This window comes from Nycticebus coucang, chromosome 16 (assembly GCF_027406575.1).
Source record: "Nycticebus coucang isolate mNycCou1 chromosome 16, mNycCou1.pri, whole genome shotgun sequence".
In the NCBI taxonomy this organism is placed as follows: domain Eukaryota; kingdom Metazoa; phylum Chordata; class Mammalia; order Primates; family Lorisidae; genus Nycticebus; species Nycticebus coucang.
In genome coordinates, this window is record NC_069795.1 from 49,806,339 (window position 1) to 49,826,326 (window position 19,988).

Genomic DNA, 19,988 nt, shown 5'->3' on the forward strand with positions numbered 1-19,988 from the left:
TTTTCCTTCTCCTCCTTAGGCTGCTCAATGTGAAGATGAAGAGATTTAAGACCTTTATAATGATCTGCTGCCACTTAGTAAATAGTAAATACATTTTCTTTTCCTTATGGTTTTCTTAATGCCACTTTTCTTTTCTCTAGCTTACTTTATGGTGAGAATACAGTATATAATACACATAACATACAAAATATGTGTTAATCAACTGTTTATGTTATTGGTAAGGCTTCCAGTCAATAGTAGGCTATTAGTATTAATAGTTAAGGTTTTAGAGTCAAAAGATAGACACAAATTTTTAAATGCATAGGTCTTAGTGCCCTGAACCACTGTATTGCTCAAAAGTCAATGAACTATGTAACTGAGAAATGAAAAAAAGTTTTTTTAATGCCTTGACCTCACTTTAGGTGAACTGAATGGGTCCCGCACTTCCTATATCAGTATGTTTTAAAAGTCTTCCAGATGATTTTAATGTGTATCTAGGGTAGAATGTGTATCTAGGGTAGATAACCACTACCCAACCCTAACTACACCATGAAATGACACTGTGGTGACTTAATTGTCTTGGAAGTAATTAGGGTATCATGTTGACAGCTCTTTATCACAGCATCTTATTGTTGTGTGACCTAGACACTAGCCCCATGTCCTAGGTGGGTGGTATAGTCAAATAGCAAAACATCTGGCCAGGTTCACATGCAGAACTCTGATGAAGGTTCAATCTGAAAAGATCCCTATCACAAAAAAATATTAGTCTTATTCATTTTCTAATATTTGCTAAAGTAATGATTTTATAAATTTTATGATGAACACATTTTTTTCTCCTTTGACTGAATAATGAATCATGTTAATAACACCCTAATATAACATTCTTCTTGCATTTGGGGGGATAAAACCAATTATGTCATCATGTTTCATTCTTCTAACATGTGGCTGGATTTGATTTTTCTGAAATAGTTTACATTATAATGACATTCTCTTTTTAAAAAAAGGTATTTACCACAAACTATCGATAACTTATATTGCAAATTTCTGTAGAAAATGAGTTTCAAGGCTAAAGGAGCAAGTAGGTAGTAAGAAAACAGAGGAATAAAAGTTAATTTCTAGTTACTCCTTCTCAAGGGTGGTAAGTTTAACTTGTATGTCAAAGGAACAAAATATTTATGTTGGAATCAAAATTCTTTTTATTCATGTACTATCTCTCATTCGAATCCATTCTATGAAGATGGTTTTCTCTTTGACTTTTGCTAAATCTCATGCTCAGATATTGTCTTCGAGTTGTATTATTTCAGTGAATAAAATATCATGAATTAGGAAATAGTCAAAACTAAGTTAAAACTTCTCTCCTCAGCTCCAGCCTTCCATTAAATGGTTGGGATCGGGTTAAGTTCCCCCACCTTTCCCATACAATCTCCTGTTCTTTTCCCTTCTCCTCATTTTTTATCCTAGGCTTCTGATCACCCCAAGTTTGAAATGTCGGGAAAGGAAGAAAGGGCAAGGAGCAGAAGAGGTTTTGCTTAGCCTCCCCATTTATGAGGACATTGGCTTTTTCTACCCTTGAAGCATATTCAAAGCTGCCCCTCACAGCAGAGGGACTTGTGGGTCTCCAGGGACCTCCTCACCACCAAACTCCAGCAACACCCCATGTGTAGTTTAGTACATATTTTCTCTAGTTGGTTACTTAGAATCCCCTTTTCAGTCTTTCAGCTCCTGGTGGTACAACTTGAGCCTTTGTGTACTGGCTTTCCCACCCTTCCAGGCAGTCCCCCAGGAAGTTTCAGACCCTGAGTGTCTCTACCCAGGAGAAGCACTAACACATCTTTTGTATCAAGCAACTCTGGGGTTGCAGACTGTCATGCACTGACTGTTTATGCCCACCCCCACCCCCAACTTATATGTTGAAATCCTTCCCCACCAGTGATGGAATGAGGAGGTGGGGCCTGAGAGAAATGATTCAGTTTAGATGAGAGCTTGAGAGTGGAACCCCTGTGATGAGATTGGTGCCCTTACAAGAAGAGGCACCAGAGAGCTTGATTCCTCTTCTTCTCTTTGCCATGTGAAGACGCTGAGAGAAGGCATATGTCTACAACCCAGGAAGAGGGCCCTCACTAGAGTGCAACCATGCCAGCACCTTGATCTTGGACTTCTCAGCCTCTACAACTGTGAAAAATAAATGTCTGTTGTTTAAGCCACTCAGGTTATGGTTTTTTGTCTTAGTAGCCTGAGGTGACTATGGCACATGCTATCTCAAATAAAGTTTTTGTATCTCCTCTATCTTCAAAGTAAAGGCTCCAGCCAAAGCCTCTGATTTTCAACCTGATGTCTGACACCCAACCCTAAGGATACATACCAAGTTCTCCAAGTGGTCTTCTTAAAGACTCACAAGGTTTGAGGATTGTGGAAGAACCCGCTTCCTGAGGCTCATAATCCACCAACAGTTCTCACTAACAGAAGTTTTCTCACCTTTTAGCTTCTCAATCTTTTCTAAGTGGCTGAAGGTTGTAACACTGGCTCTTTGTTGCCTGAGAAGTTCTGTAGTCTAGAATATTGCTTGGGAATATGGCAATGGTAGGTGCCTATCTCTCTGAAGTCTGAGGCAAAACAGGGAGAGGATTAATATTTCCTTGCCTTTTGGTGAGTTTTCTGCTTACTGATGTAAGCTCCCTCTGCCTGTTACTTAAAAGAGTTTTCAGAGTGTCTTTGGGAATATCATTCCGTCTATTTGGTGAATGTTGTACACATTCCAGATCTGTTTTTGAGGACTGACAATGTACAATGCATGTCCAAAGGTTTGAAATGTTCTGCAGAAAAGAAATTGGATTAACTTTAATTTAAAGCCAAGTACTCTGCAAACTTTTTAAATCATAGACTAATGTTACTCATAGTCATCTTGTGGGACTTGTGCTCTCCATAAGATACAGTTTGAAAATGTTCACTTACACCACCCTCTTGCATTGCTCAGGGCTTTGTTAGAATGTACTCTGGCATTACACACGAAGTCAAAGGGAGGCAGGGAAGAATGACTGTTATCTTCTTATCAATTTATCCTTTTTCTATCTGCATTATCTCAAAGCGGAGATCTACAGATCTGGTTTCTAGTTATGGACTTACATCAAAAGCTACATTCTTTAGGCCCCTGCGCTCTAAAAGCCTCTTATTCATCAACATCGTCATGTCCCCAGAACTCCACGCCTAATCTTCATAATTATTCTCTTGAAAGAGGGCAAAGCCATGACTAATTAGCTAAAGAAACTTCACATTGGTATTTTTGGAGACAGGAGCAAAGGACTTACAAGATCAGACAAGTCACACAGCACACATTCATGTTTTCACCACAAGAGCTCTTGAATTGTTTTTCCAAGTCAACAGCTTTGCCAGACAAAAGAAAAAAAAAAAGCCCGCTAGGAAGGCAAGAATATTTCAGTGTGAGCTTCTAGACTTTTCGTACATAAGCAAAAAAACACCTTCACACTGAGTACAGAAACTCAACTAGAGCTCGCTCTCCAAAGAGAAAAACATCCATAAGTTCAGTGTTATTTCTCTAATAACTTAGGAATGTGATCTCTAATAATCACCAAAAGTCTCTGCAACTGCCTTGGGCTAGGTTTAAATTCTACAGTGTTTTGTTCAATTTCTAAATTTTTGCAAAATTCTTTGAACTTTTGCTATGTTCATCCTACCTAAACTAGATAGCCTAAACTGGCTCCTTAAGGGTCAGGAATGTGCCCTTATATCTTTATCCCAAAGCAATTGCTCCCAATTAGCACTCAAATAATAACTGAATAACAGTTGCTTAAAATCTTCATCTTCTCCTGAAAGCAAGAGCATACATGCATATGAACCTCAACAACAGTCTCCTCAAATTCTGATTGTCAGAAGAATCTGCCTTGTTAAGATAATCAGTCCTGGGGCGGCGCCTGTGGCTCAGCGGGTAGGGCGCCGGTCCCATATGCCGGAGGTGGCAGGTTCAAACCCAGCCCCAGCCAAATTAAAAAAAAAAAAAAAGATAATCAGTCCTCGGAGAAATTGGAGGGTCAGTGAGAATTGGCAGAAAAGGCAGCTTTCTGTTTGGGGAGCATCACAAGAAAGCTCCCCTGCTCCCTCCATTCTTCAGGATCCTTCATTGCCACAAGAGGCTTCATATGGCACTAGAAGTACCAAAGAAAAGCAAGGAAGAAGCCCAAGTCTCGGAAGAATAGGCTTGGGTAACTATGGCTATCATATTGAGATTTGTAGTCACGTAAGCCCCCTTGAGGGAATCCCAGAAATATTAAAGGAGAGAGTCTCTTGAGAAGGTGTGGAAAGTTCTACGTAGGCAACTAGAGGGACAAACTGGAACTCTTACTTGCTGCTGTCATTATGACTCCATTTGTACCCTTGGCTGGGGCAAAATGGTCATGTTGAGTTTTTACCATATAGAAATGCCAGAGATGTGCCCATGTGCTTTCTCCTGATGCTCTCAAGCCCTCTGTCTATCTTTTCTACCCCTCTTAGCTTCCCCAAACCCCTTCTCCAACCACACAAACCATACATGGGTGAATGAAGTTTACAGAGCCAAGATCAAACCTAGTTTAGAAAGCAAACCCATATGATTTTGTCCAGACCATGATGACGTAATCCAGAATGCATAAAATTGAAACATAAAGTAAATTTTACTCTTTGTGGAATTCACTACTGCTAAGAAAAATGAAGTCTAAAACTAGAGATTCCAAAAACGGATGGCTGCATACCCTTTCAACATTATATTGAAAGATCCACTGGTGGGCCTATCCAAGAATTATTTGATTCTCTTAGAGAATGTCCCTTTCTTTGTCTTGCTATTTAATATTTATCCTGTGAGGATATCTAAATACTTGTGTATTTTTCTCTGTCAGAGATGCAAGTGATCTCTTTTCAGTAGAAAAATAGCCCCAAGTAGTACAATTCTATTGCACTTCAAGATCTTTTTTTTTAATTATTTATTTTTATTGTTGTTTTTTTTTTTTTGTAGAGACGGAGTCTCACCTTATCGCCCTCGGTAGAGTGCCATGGCGTCACACGGCTCACAGCAACCTCCAAATCCTTGGGCTTAGGCGATTCTCCTGCCTCAGCCTCCCGAGCAGCTGGGACTACAGGCGCCCACCACAACGCCCGGCTATTTTTTTTTTGTTGTTGTTGTTGCAGTTTGGACGGGGGCTGGGTTTGAACCCGCCAACCTTGGCATATGGGGCCAGCGCCCTACCCGCTGAGCCACAGGCGCCGCCCATCATAGCTGTGTACATTAGTGCAATCAAGGGGTACAATGTGCGGGTTTCATATACAATCTGAAATATTCTCATCAAACTGTTCAACGTAGCCTTTATGGCATTTTCTTAGTTACTGTATGTAGGCATTTGTATTCTGCATTTAGTAAACCCTTCACGATCTTGACCAGTTTTGTCTCTTAACTATCCAACTCATTGTAGCATGCCATTCACAGCAAATTGTATAATTTCCTGTTCATCAAAAGCCTTTCAAGCCAGCTGTTTTCATCATTAATAAGTTAAATAAATTTTTGACAAGGGCTCACTATGTATTTATAAGTGTCAAGTTAAAATTTTTGAAAATTATGCTTGCTACAACATATTGCAAATTCTTGAAAGAAGTAATTTTATGCAGCAGAGGCCAAGGCCAAGGTGATGTTTCACAGGAGAAATAGCATTGAGGAGAGCCTTGAGGGATGGGCATGGTTTCACTAGTGGCTGTGGGAAGAAAAGCTAATTCAGGCACAACTTCAAATGCTTGTATGTTTAGATGGAAAGCTAAGAAGAGGTTTTAGCCTGGACCATTTAAAAATAATTATGATCACTTTATGTAATCCTCTAAATATCATCAAATAGAATTTAGCAATGCATGAAAATAACAATACATTATGATCAAATAAAACTTATTCCAGGAGGCAAGGGAGATTCATCATCTGAAAATCTATCAACATAATAAAGGATATCAAGTAATCACATGAGAAACACTGTATGATATTGAAAAAAGACTCTAAATTAAAGCATCATTTCTAATAGAGACACTAGATCTACAACTGGTTTGCAGTGTGACTGGGCTATGGCAGTATCTTGATTCATGCGGCCCGGATAAAACCAGGTAAGGAGGAAAATGAACATTTGTAGGTGCAGGTTTTCCCAAAGATGCCAAAGAAGCTCAGGAACTTGCACCCCAAAATATGACTCCTTGGTATAAGGAGTATTTTTTTTTTTTTGTAGAGACTCACTTTACCACCCTCAGTAGAGTGCCATGATGTCACAGGACTCACAGGAACCTCTAGCTCTAAGGAGTATTTTTTAATTAAAGGCCCTTAGAGATCAGCAGGCCCTTGGAAGAGGCTTTCCCTCTATCTCCCTAACCAGAGAGAGCCACCCAAAGAACAATTTATTTCCCTTCCCCTGCTTGTAATCTCACTATATTGCAGGAAAGAAAATCAAGAAGGCAACCAGACTTGGGCCAAACAATTTTAAGATAATACCTGTCTCCCAAGTTAATCTAATCTGCAAAAAAAATTTATTTACAGGTCGATCTGTTTCCCCCATCCAGTCATCCTCCCTAGCAACCAGGTATTGGCCCTAAGCAGAATTGCCTGTATTCCTCATCTTCCCCACCCCTCTAAAAGGAAAGCATAAAAATTTCTGGACCCTATTGGGATATCGGGTAATCACCCTGTGATTCACCCCATGAACACTAAATAAGCCTCTTCCTCTTATTAAACTGCCTTGATTGTGAGCTGATCTTTCAGCAAACCTTGGGGATAGGTGAAAAGGAGGAAATTTCTCCCTCACCCCACAATTCTTAGAAGGACTAAAGCAACGAGAAGTCTGACACTGAATTCTTCATACTCTCTGGGTCATTTTGTCCACAGGTCCTAGGGATCCCTTTTGCCTCTCAATGACAACATGAACTTTACTTCCCTAAACTAATATTATGGTAAATTCTATTTCTTCTCATCAACACATTATTCCAAAACATAAGTAGAAAATACTAATGTCTCATTCAAAGATTACACTGTGTTGAAACTTCAATTTAAAGTTTTACAGAAAACAACAATTAATTTATTACAGGTCTGTCATGTCAGCATTATGAAACCACAAATACTATACTGCATAGGCATGCTTTTCTTGAAATCGTAGGGGGGGTTGTTGTTTTGTTATTTCTTAAATAAAAGAGCTTTGGCAGTTTCCAGGATCTCTGTTGCAAAATTAGCCTTTGGAAAATCAGCCATTTACACAGAACCATTAGAAAGTAGGCAGACAGCTTAATTTGCCCAATCGACAACTTTAAACCTTCATTCCCAAACCCACAGTACTTTCCAGCTCATTAAAAGAACCGCTTGTGTTTGTTGTCTATGAGTAGTGCCAGCTGATACTACAATGGATAGCAGTCTGAGCAAAGCATACTTTTTGGTAATAAAACCACAGCTGCTGTCCAGGAAACAATCTATTTATTATATTCAATTACTAAAGCAAAAGAAAATATACAGTGTTTAAAATGAGTCAGCTTAACACTCACTACTTAACTGCTTAAGCACCAGCCAAAAATATCTTTACATCACAAACATCAGCTGATAAAGAGGACATTTTTATTGTTCTCATTAAATAAACTGTTTCCCAGTCCACAGATATTAAATTCATACTTTAAATCTCACTCCTTCAACAGTAATCATTTACGAGCATCTACTATGTGCTAGGCACTCATCCTTTCTGAAGGATCCATATGTTTAACATTTAGTGAGCTCTAGATTTTCATATTCTAAAACGTACCTTTCACATCTGATCATTTTACATGAAATGCAGTTTCTTATGATATCAAGCAGTAGATATATTCTCTAAATTTATGATCACATTTTTATTTATTTTATTTATTTATATTTTTTGAGACAGTATCACTTTGTTGCCCTCAGTAGCATGTGATGGTGTCACAGTTCACAGCAACCTCAAACTCTTGGGCTTAAGCAATTCTCTTGTCTCAAAAAACAAATAAAACAACAACAAAAAGACAAATGTTTGGCCTCAGTTTTAGGAATACCCAAATCTAACCAGGGTGATCTAGTCAGTGAGTAGAATATGGGTCTAACCAAGGTGATCTAGGCAGTAAGTGAACTATATGGTTCTTTTTTTTTTGTTTTGAGACAGAGTCTCACTCTTGCCCTGGGTAGAATGTTGTGGCGGCATCATAGTTCACAGCAATCTCAAACTCTTGGGCTCAAGCAAATCTTTTACCTCAACCTCTGAAGTAGCTGGGACTATTCCACGCCCATCTAGGAATATGGTTCTTGATGCAATCAATGGCTAAATGGCTTGATTGGGTGAGATGCCTATGGTGGATATGAATATTTAGGAAGCAGTTTCCATTTACTGACTACGTGCTAGAAGCTTTACACACGTTATTTCATTTAAGCCTCACAATAGTCTTATGAGGGAATATTATTCGTGAGTGAGAATATTACAGAGAGATTAACTTGCTTAAAGTCACACCGTAGGGAGCACAGCTGTGAATATAACATAGTCCAGGACCGCACAACTGTTGTTCTTTTTTTTTTTTTTTTTTTTTTATTGTTGGGGATTCATTGAGGGTACAATAAGCCAGTTACACTGATTACAATTGTTAGGTAAAGTCCCTCTTGCAATCATGTCTTGCCCCCATAAAGTGTGACACACACTAAGGCCCCACCCCCCTCCCTCCATCCCTCTTTCTGCTTCCCCCCCCATAACCTTAATTGTCATTAATTGTCCTCATATCAAGATTGAGTACATAGGATTCGTGCTTCTCCATTCTTGTGATGCTTTACTAAGAATAATGTCTTCCACTTCCATCCAGGTTAATACGAAGGATGTAAAGTCTCCATTTTTTTTAATGGCTGAATAGTATTCCATAGTATACATATACCACAGCTTGTTAATCCATTCCTGGGTTGGTGGGCATTTAGGCTGTTTCCACATTTTGGCGATTGTAAATTGAGCTGCAATAAACAGTCTAGTACAAGTGTCCTTATGATAAAAGGATTTCTTTCCTTCTGGGTAGATGCCCAGTAATGGGATTGCAGGATTGAATGGGAGGTCTAGGTTGAGTGCTTTGAGGTTTCTCCATACTTCCTTCCAGAAAGGTTGTACTAGTTTGCAGTCCCACCAGCAGTGCAAAAGTGTTCCCTTCTCTCCACATCCACGCCATAACCAAGTCATTGCATTTTTCAAATGGATCTTGGGCAGAATCTATTGTTCAATATTTTTAAAGACATGATTTTTTAAAATACCATGAGCAGATCAGTTGGGAAATGCTGTGTGATTACTGTGCTACAACACTTCTTAGAGATTCTACTATAAATCTAAAGACCAGAGAAAATAGTAAATGGACTGGCTGGCCTTTTTACACAATCTCTCTAAAGACCAGAGAAAATAGTAAATGGAATGGCTGTCTTTTCTACATAATCTCTCTACCCTGTCACTCCTTTTTCTAACTGTATACAGCAAATAATTAATAGAAAATAATACTTCCAGGGTGTGGACTATATATGGTAGGAGTATGTAATTAGGGTACTCAAAAATGTCAACACTTAATTGAGGCTCAGCATAAAAATAAAAGTTCACATGTAACAAAAATTAAAAAGACATTTTTAAGATTTATAAAATACATTGGATAGTAATTGGTGTAAAGAATATGCTCTCAGAATGGGGATCAAAGCTGTTGGACTGGCTCCCCTTCCTACCAACATTTCATCACAGATCTTAGCTGTAAACAAGCAGAAAAATGATGCAACCTCTGACATAATTAAAACTGGGTAAACCACAATAGGTGTGTCCCGGCAAGTAGTCTGTCAAGTATTTGTCCAGGTCTATTATAGCTACTGAGCAAATGGATTGGCATGAATAGTTATGTCCTTTATGTGCACATCATTAAGAGGTCGATAGGTCTTCTCATTTGTTGGTAACTTCTCCAATTCATCTAGAGCAGGGGTCCTCAAACTACAGCCCGCGGGCCACATAAAGCTGTGTGACTATATTTGTTCCCGTTTTGTTTTTTTTTTTACTTCAAAATAAGATATGTGCAGTGTGCATAGGAATTTTATAGTTTTTTTTTTTTTTAAACTATAGTCCAGCCCTCCAACAGTCTGAGGGACAGGGAATTGGCTCCCTGTTTAAAAAGTTTGAGGACACCTGATCTAGTGTTTCCAGACCATCTATTACCTTTCCAAATACTGTGCATTTCATGTCCAAATGTGGCTGCTTGCCATAGGTGATGAAGAACTGAGATCCATTGGTGTTGGGGCCATTATTAGCCATAGATACAACACCTCTAACATTGTGCTTAAGATATTTACTATATTCATCCTCAAACTTCTTGCCCCAGCTACTGCTACTTCCTCTTCCAGTACTTTTGGATCTCCTGTTTGAACCATGAAACCCTTGATATTTCCATGAAATATATAGCCATTGTAGTAATTACTGGCACAAAGAACCAAGAAATTCTCACGTCTTGGGTGTTCTCTCACAGAAGACTTCTATTTTAATATCACCTACATCTGTATGCAAAGTCACAGACACTTTTCTTCTTGATGGCTTCAGGAAAATGGGAACAAATACAATATTTAAAATGAAGAACAAGTAAAGTTAAATCAACAAACTTACCAGTTTTTCAATGGGAACTATGGGCCTGCTTTTGGCTAATGAGATGGTCAATGTCCAGTTTCATGTTTGTCACTGCTAGTTGTAACAAGTGATGCAAATGTGCATCAGTTAGTCTAGATATGGTTGGAGATTTCAGATGTTTCATTCTGGGAAAAGTCTGTTCACAGACATAAGTGCTACCAAAGATGGTTGCCATTTTGAGTGCATGGTTCCTGAGATTAGGGTATGTCTCAGAGGGGAGCTTTGCATAGAAATTACGAAGGCTGCTTGACTTGAATGCATCTTTCAGAGAGTCACAATTCTGCAGTTCAGCCAGTTCCATTTGGTAAATCGTATCCACATTTTCAATGTCAATAGTAAATGGGTTATGGAAAAGCTGTATGTCCTGTTCATGGAGATGAAGCTCTTTAAATCTAAATTGGAACTCCTTTTGCAACTTTTCCAGTGAATCCACACATGTTTTTTGGGGGGGGAATGAAACCAATCGTTTTTCTGCTAACAGATTTTGAGTTGTGGAGAGATGGCAGAAATTTTCCTCCTTCACTTGTTTGATGAGGCCTAATTTTACTTCAAGTGCTTTCACATGTGATTGCATATCACACATGAGCTTCCCCTTTCCTTGATATTGCACATTGAAACTGAAGAGTAGCTCTGTTACATCTGTCAGAAAGGAAAGATGCCATTTCCATTCTGCATCATTGAGCTCTGGTACTTCTTTGTTTTTTAAAAGCAGAAAAGCTGTAATCTGTGGAAGTAAGTCATAGAAATGTTTTAAAACTCTCCCTTGACTCAGCCAATGGACTTGTGTGTGGTACAGAACATCTTCATAGGCAACGTTTAGCTCAAACAGAAATTCCTGAAGTTGTCTGTGGTTTAGTGTTAATGAAATTAACACAAGATACCACAATTTTCATAACAGAATCCCACTTCAGTGATTTACTACACAGCGCTTGTTGGTGGATGAGACAGTGTATGGCTATTGGATGAGAATGGTTATGTTTGTCCATCTCTTGGTTAATGGGAGCAATTACTCCTTTCTTAGACCCTACCATGCTAGGAGCACCATCAGTTGTCACACTGGCTAGTTTAGCCCAGTTCAGCTCCAAACCATTCACAATTTGGCAAACCTTTTCATAGATATCCTATCCTGTAGTTGTTCCTTTGATGCTTTGCAGTGCAGCAAGCTCTTCTGTGACTTCAAAATAGTCATTTGTCCCACAAATAAAAATTAGAAGTTGTGCAGAATCACGAACATCATTACTTTCGTTGAGTGCCAAGGAAAAGTAGGAAAGTTTTTTTGTGGAGTTTTGCAAATGCTGATGCAAATTGTCTTCCATTTCTTCAACCCTTCATGTAATTGTAGATCCTGAAAGACTCACTGTACTAAATAAATCAGCCTTCTCTGGACACATCTCTTTGGCAACAGAAAGAAGGCATTCTTTAACAAATTCTCCATCCACGAATGGTCTGCCAGTGCACGCTATTAGCTTGGCAACTTGAAAACTTGCTCACAGTGATGAAATATTTAGCTGCTTCTGCTTTACAAAAGTATTTTGCTGAGTTGTCAATGTATTTTTCAGTTTTAATATTTTATCTTTTCTCACTTTGCCGACCAAACAATCATATTTATCTTTATGTTGAGTTTGATAGTGTAGACGCAAATTGTATTCTTTGAACACAGACACTATATTCTGGCATACCAAACACACAGCTCTTTCCTTGTACTGCATGAAAAAGTATTCATAAGTCCACTGTTTTTTTGAATATCCTACACTCTGACTAAATTTTTCTCTTTCTTGATATCATTGTTTCCTAGGGATTCCAAATTGCTATTAGTAAAATACCAATATGTATATAGCTACAAAAACAATATACCAGCAATAACTTTGCCCACACAGAGAAATATAGACTGCACTGTCCATCAATGCAGTCTGATCAGTGTCCATCAATGCAGCCTTGCCAGTCCACATCATTTCAGCCTCACCAGTGCCCATATTGGTGGAAGTCTGCTTTTACCTCAGGCTTACACTGGTGGGGTGCGGGAACCAGCACGATTACAGAGCCAGTTCACACTACTCTGTGTAAGCTGCACTGCAATCTGTAAACTCGCACAGGAATCTGATCACATGGGTGAGAAGACCCATGTGATCAGATTCCACTGCAGGAAAAAAGAAGGCACATATACCTTTTTTCTTCAGAATCTAATATAAGTTCAGCCACACAGGCATATGGCTGAACTCGCACTGCTCAGAGATCACCTCAGGGTGAACCAGGGCTTACACAGCACACAACATACAACATCATATACAACTGAATAGCAATCAGAATATAAATGCAGGGGAGTCAGAGAGTTCAGTTCACATTCCACACTGCAGGCCAGGACGAGTCGGCTGCTAAGCAGGACAGGCAGCAGCAGGCCAGATAAATGTCCTCATCAGGCCATAGTTTGAGGACCCCTGCAGTAGATGATCTAATACAGGGTGGGGGGTAGGGGAATGAGAGATCAGGGAGAGGGGAGGAAGGAGGGGAATGGGGGACACAATGTATGGCACATCTCTTAGGGGCAGGACACAATTATAAGAGGGACTTTATCTAACAAATACAATCAGTGTAACCTAATTTTGTACCCTCAATGAATCCCAAACAATAAAAAATTAAAAAATAAAGGAATTGAAGTCTGGCTCTGCCTGACTAGATCACATTTCAGGCTAACTTACGCTCTTCAATTATTTCTTTTTTTTTTTTTTCCTTGTTTCACAATCACACTTCAATTATTTCTTATGTTTCTTCAAATATGATGCCACAAACTCTACTGAGTTAAATTCTAGAAACAAGAAGAAAGAGATGTCACCAGCCTAAAACTGATTTCTACCACATTGAGCTCTTGGTGTGAAAGAGTTTAGGCTAAGATTGTGAATAGTAATAACGTTACTGTGTTTCTCAGAAGGAGAGAACTGAAGTACTTAAAAGCAAAGAGTTGGAGCTCAAAAATGGATGGGAGAAGAACAGATGTATGTAGTGCCAGCTGTCTCCTTCATACCTCAGCTGGGTGCTTCTCTCTGACTGGGAGAAAGTCCCACACATCAGAAGGCCACACCAAGGGACAAAAGCCCACCCCATAACCCACCTTCACCTCTCCCACCTCAGTCTTCCCCTTCATTCTGGAAATGTGTGCTGTAAGCCAATGCCATTTTGCTGGATGATAATTAATTGGAAATGTTTTGAGATAGACATAGGTGTTAACTTTTTTAAGAATTAATTGTGTTGGTTAATTTTGTGTGCCAAGTTGCCTGGGATGGGGTGCCCAGATAAAACATTATTTCTACATATATCTGTGATGAAGGTTCCAAGTGAGATTAGTATTTGAATCAGTGGACTCAGTAAAGCAGATTGCCCTCCCACTGTGAGTGGGAGATGAAGGAGGAATTCATTCTCTGCCCAACTGGGACATTGGTCTTCTCCTGCGCTCAACTCAGACTTACACTATTAGCCCTCTGGTTCTCAGAACTGTATCATTGGCTTTCCTGGGTCTCCAACTTATATACAGCAAACTGTGAGACTTCTCAGCCTATATGGCTGCATTAGCCAAGTACTTCCATATTTTATTTATATATACTACTTGAAATTGCCAGAAATTGTAGTGATGCTTCTGGATACCTGCATTTCAGCTCAAAGAGTATGAATAAAAAGTCATGCCTTGGTATTAAGAAACCCCTATTTAAATCTAACTTACATATTATATATTTATATATAATAAATGTATATTATAATATATATATTATAAACAAGGCCTATCACTTGCACAAGATAACAAATGAGTCCCTGGATGTCAAGGGGCCTCGTCAGTTGCAGAGTTTAGTTAATATAAACACTAATTTTGTTTTATTATATTTATATTAATTAGTGTAAATCTATGACAAGGGTCTAACCCGTATTTCAGATATTCCCAGAATAAAAAAATAATTTTTTCAACCAAAAGAGTACAGTAATTATATCACATTATATCCAAAATCTCATTTGTTCTAAAACTTCTGTGCCTAACTTCTTAGACCATAAATGTCTATTTAAATGTCTATTTATTTCCTAGCCTTGGCTTCTATCCCAGGTTTGAAATCCTCCCTTGACACTGACCAAGTATGTTATGGTTCCCTGCTGGTCTTCACCTTTGCTCAAGCATTCCCCTTCCTAACTTCTTTTTCTCTTCTGCCTCTCCTGGTCCTATTGCATGAGGACCTATTGTATGGGACTCTCTGAATGCCAGGTGACAGAACCCCAACTCAATGTCTTAAGTAGAAGTGAGAACTAAAATGTACAGAGTGGGGCAGTGCCTGTGGCTCAAAGGAGTAGGGCACTGGCCCCATATACCAGAGGTGGCGGGCTCATATCCAGCCCCGGCCAAAAAATAAATAAATAAAATGTACAGAGTGCTCCTGTTTCAGGCATAACTGGATTCAGCAGCTCAAATGATACGACCAGATCCAGTTTCTCTCTGTCTCTCAGCTCCTCCCTACCCTGAGTTGACCCAGCATTTGAAGCCATGTTGCACCTCAGGAAGGCAAACGGCTACAGTTTAAAAGAGATGCTCTTTCATGATAACTTAAAAAGTCCTTATGTTGAAACATATTAGCTCTGAGCCACGTTTGCATCCCTGAACCAAGTGTGGCTATAGAAGTGGATTCCTGAGATGGCTCAGACCTTTGGTCATATGATGCCCATGAAGCCTAGAGTCAGCCTCATCTGAAGCACATGGGCTAAAGGTGACAAAAGGGCAGGTAGTTTCCCAGAGCAAATCAAAGGATTATTATCACAGAGAGGAGGAGTGAGTTTTGGGAACAAAGCAATAGAAATTCTCTCTATTCCTAAATATCCTTTGGGGGCCTAGTCATGTTTTCCATCTAATCCAAAATGGTTTGCTCCTCACTTATGGCTAATACCAAACAATTAGCTCATGTTATAGAAATTGCTTCGCTAACTGACATATGTGTGCCTGTTTTATTTCTCTAACTGTGTTGAAAGCTCCTTCTCGGCAAATATCATGGCACTTCTTCTGCATTCTTTTCTCGTAGGCACTTGGTAAATGTTAACTTTGTACTGGGTACTATACCTTGAGAATTTCAAAGGCATGATTTCAGCTCCCTAAAATCCCATAGTCCCAAACCAACCACAGTGGAGAAATATTACCACCTAAAAACATTACCCTGAAACAAGAAGAGGCAGAGTTTCTCAAAAGGCATTATCACTTATTGCAACCTGCACCTACTTCCCAAGGTTTTTCTCTTGTACACACGTATGTCTTGGGATAGCATTCCAAACACTGACAAGATGAAGACCAATGGTATAAATGTGGAAAGTGGCCCCAAATACCCTACAGGATGCAAACTTGACTATGACAAAAAGTTGATGAGATTACATCGTAAGTAGAGTTAGCCCTGCTGCAAACCCTGCATATAGATTCTACATTATTCCATGATTGTTGGGATAATATTTTAGCAGCGCTACTTCTCTACAAAAGCCAACAACCAACAACAACAAACACAGTAACAATAACAATGACTCAGAAGATTCTTTTTCTCTTTGGGAGTTCTACTCTGCTTCACTTCCATCTATAAAGGGGAGCAGAGCGTCCAGCTCCATGCCAGTGGTCCCGGGAGGCAGGCACACAGGTTAATGGATTCAAACTTCTGTCTCCCTCCTCAGAGTTGTTAACCACATTCCAAGTACCCGTTGGGAATTGGTTTGCCCACATGTTGAGGATTAGACAATACTGAGAATATCATAGCTGAGAGTGAAAACTGAGCCCTGGCTCCCAGCAAAGGCCTGGCCTATTAACCAGTTCCTTGAATCCAGTACAATTTTAGCCTTGGCATATTTCCAGCTCCTGGTATTTCCATTAAGTGGAAAAAACAGACTTTTGAAGCCAGGCCTCTCTCCCTTTCTCACTCTCTTTCTCTCTTTCTTCCCTTCTTTTAACAAGTAAAATGTTTTATGCTGGCTTTTCCAATACTACATTTTATAGAGCAACAGGAAGAAGCTGTTAAAGTGGTGGGGTATCACAAAAATTCCCGGAGGCCACTAGGTTGAGTTATTGGTGTGGGGGTGTGGGCCTTAGACCCCTCAGACTCTATTGCACCACCTTAATCTCCTTGGAGTCTTGGAAATACTATTGAAATGTACTAAGCTGCTTTCGTAAGTGTTAATGATGATAGATAGGGGTTCAAATTGCAGGTTCAGAAATAACAGATTGGGAGATTTAAAAATAAAGAGGATCTTATATGCATTCTTTTTTTTAAATCATTCAGCAAATATTTACTGAATTCCTGCTGTGTATTAGGCATTGAGGGGTACAACAGGGAAGCAGCCAGACATGCCGTGAGTTGTTCTTGTAGTACAGAGAAAGCGCACCCATTCTCACTGTGGGCTTAAGCTGGGTAAACTCACTAGTCCTTCAGGTTCTTGTTGGTTCTGTGATTCTAAGTGCTCACCCCCACCCCCATGCCCAGATCCACCATGGCACTAGTTTGAAGGACTCTTCTGAAACTATGAATCAGTCTCACTGATCAAGGCCCTTTTCTGAGTTTTCAAAGGTGACATCTTGAGTATCAAATCAAACAGGGTCATCTGGTTTGATATTTCTTAGGGGACATTAATTTATCAGACTGTAGTTTCCTTGAGGGCTTGCCTCGCTATTCAGATAATACCATTTGATAAGCACATTGATTTCTTCAGAGGAAGAGTACAGTACAAATACTAAACTTCTGATGTGCTTTCCTCATTGTCTATATTCCAACTCTTAGAATTGCTCTTCTTAGAATCATTTGATTTGCAGGATCTTGCATTCTTGCCATTGGTATTTACGCAGAGATGGGGGTGGTGATGGCACATTTTGCTATAAGATAGGGGCGTGACTGCTCTAAGCGTCAGCATTTCTTCCAGTTCTGTGATTCGGGAAAGAGCATACCACATATAGGAAACTACCCATAGCTATTGTTAGATCTCATTTGCCTTCAGGAGAGGATCACAGACCCAGCCTAATGCCAGTGGGGTTCTTAAGATCAGGCCAAGGAGAACAGAAAGTGACAAAACCTAAGGTGAGTTTAAATTCCACCCATCCAAAAATGTATCAAAACCAGGAAAGTGTCACAAAAAGAGATGATTCCCACTTATGTACCTAGAGTAGCAAATTCATAGGGGTAGAAATTAGAATAGTGCTTGTCAAGAGCTGGGAATATGGGAGAATTAGAAGCTGTCTCATGGGGGCAAAGTTTCAGTTTTGTGAGATGAAAAAGTTTTGAAAGTTGATAGCCCAACACCATGAATGTTCATAACACTACTGAACTGTACACTTAAAAATAGTTAGAATGGTAAATTTTATGTCATGTATTTTACTACAAACAAAACAAAAAGCAAGAGACAAGTATACTAGTAGATCAAAAATGCTTTAGTGAGGAAAAAATTAGAAAGCAAAATTCATAATGTCAAGAGCAGGGCAGGCACTGGGTGGGAGCAAAGGCTGCAGACAAGAGACAGTGCCCAGGACTGTTTTCAAAATCAGGATTTTATGTTCAAAATATGCCCTTTTTTGGGAGCTATTGTGCAATTCCATCTGGATGCCCCGGTTTAGAGGCACCAATCATGGTGAACACATTGGACAGTAGCAAATGCCTTCAGCCTGCAGAACAGATAAGAGGCATATACCCCAGAGGTACATGGTTTGAACCAACTTCAGAACCAAGCAAAACTTTTCAAATTGTGCTACTGTATTGTTCCTTTGGCCCTCGCCAAACTGAGCAGGACCCTCAGAAAGAAAAGCATTTCTTTGGTTAATGGACTCTAAGGAAACAAAGAGGAGATGGAAAGGATTAAAAAGACATGACAAAAAAGAATCAAACAAAACTACTGAGTGTCATATGGTACCATAAAATTTTTACTACTTATTTAGAAGCTCTTTGTAATGTTCACAACTTTGCCACCTGAAAATAATCTGGACCAATAATTGCACCAAATTTAGACCAATAAAAATTTTCAGGCTGTCACCCATATTATATGACCCTCTTCAAAGTTCCAGAAATGTGCTCTCTGAACTTTAAGCCCAACTTTTGCAAATTTGAAGACAGATCAAACATGCTTTTCCTCCTGAGTTCTCCTTCCCAGTATGAAACTAGCATCCCTACTGCTACCCTTGAACTGTTGCCATCAAAGAAATTTTCCTCAACTCTCAACAGTCTGTTTGCCAAAGCCTCTCCACTGTGCCCCAGGATACCTGCCATACCCAGCTCCTCCTTTCTCATCTTTGCCTCTGCTCTGATTCAGCTCATAACATCAATCTTTTGCTTGGTGTGTTGCTACAGCTTCTTAACCAGACCCAGCTTTCACTTTCCTGGTTTCCACTCCAACTTTGAAACAGCCACCTCAGGTATATGCTTATGCCCCTCCCTTAAATGCCTTTAGTGGTCCCCCAGTGTTCACCATTCAAAGTCCAAACTCCTGAGTCTCAATTTCACCAAAGTCCAAACTCCTAAGTCTCAATTCCATGTCCCCACACAATCTTTCCAAAACTCACCTGTTCAGGCCTTCTTCAACTGCCTCCCTTTGGTACCTCTGCTTTGCCATAACCCACTACTCACTATTCCCCAAACATGCTAGGAAATTTAACTCACCTGTGCTTGGAAATATGCTCTTCCCTCAACCAGGATGTTCTTATTATCTTCCTCATCTTTTTCACTGATTGTAATTCTACCCATCTGTTATAGTTCATCCCAAATCTCCTTCCAAAAACTCACCACAAGCCTTCCCATTGGAATGAATCACACTCAACTGTTATTAAATGCCTAATGCTATGTGTTCGGTACCAAGTCACAGGTACTATTTTCAGAAAGAGTATTATGAGCCATAAATAAAACATATTGTAGTCTTTATGTAATTCTTGCCTCTACTTGTTTACATTTTTATCTCCCCAACAAGATGATAATATTTCTTGATAGTAAAAAAGATGTCTCACTAACCTTCTTAACCTCCATGGATGTAGTAATAGTGTTTTGAATTTAGTAGGTACTCAACAAAAGTCAATTCGTTGAATGATAAAAATAAATAAACAAATAAATGGAATAATTCATCTTTACATGCCAACTTACTATGCCATCACATTCCAGACTTTAATGGCAAGGAAACTTCAAATATTTTTTACTTTTGTATTTCATTGCAAACAAGGAATTCAAAGTAACTCATTTTCACATTTTTTAAGCCTAGTTGATAGGTACAGTTTAATATATAATTAGTAGTAGCTTTTCCTTTTCCCAGCAACATCTAGTCAGAAATGAGGAGGGAAAAAATCTCATTCACATCAGCTACAAAATT

General features: G+C 39.3%; 1 pseudogene; it reads right to left on the minus strand.

Moving 5' to 3' along the window:
• Positions 1-9,850: 9,850 nt before the first annotated feature.
• Positions 9,851-19,375, minus strand: LOC128567426 (peptidyl-prolyl cis-trans isomerase-like 3; annotated as a pseudogene).
• Positions 19,376-19,988: the final 613 nt, after the last annotated feature.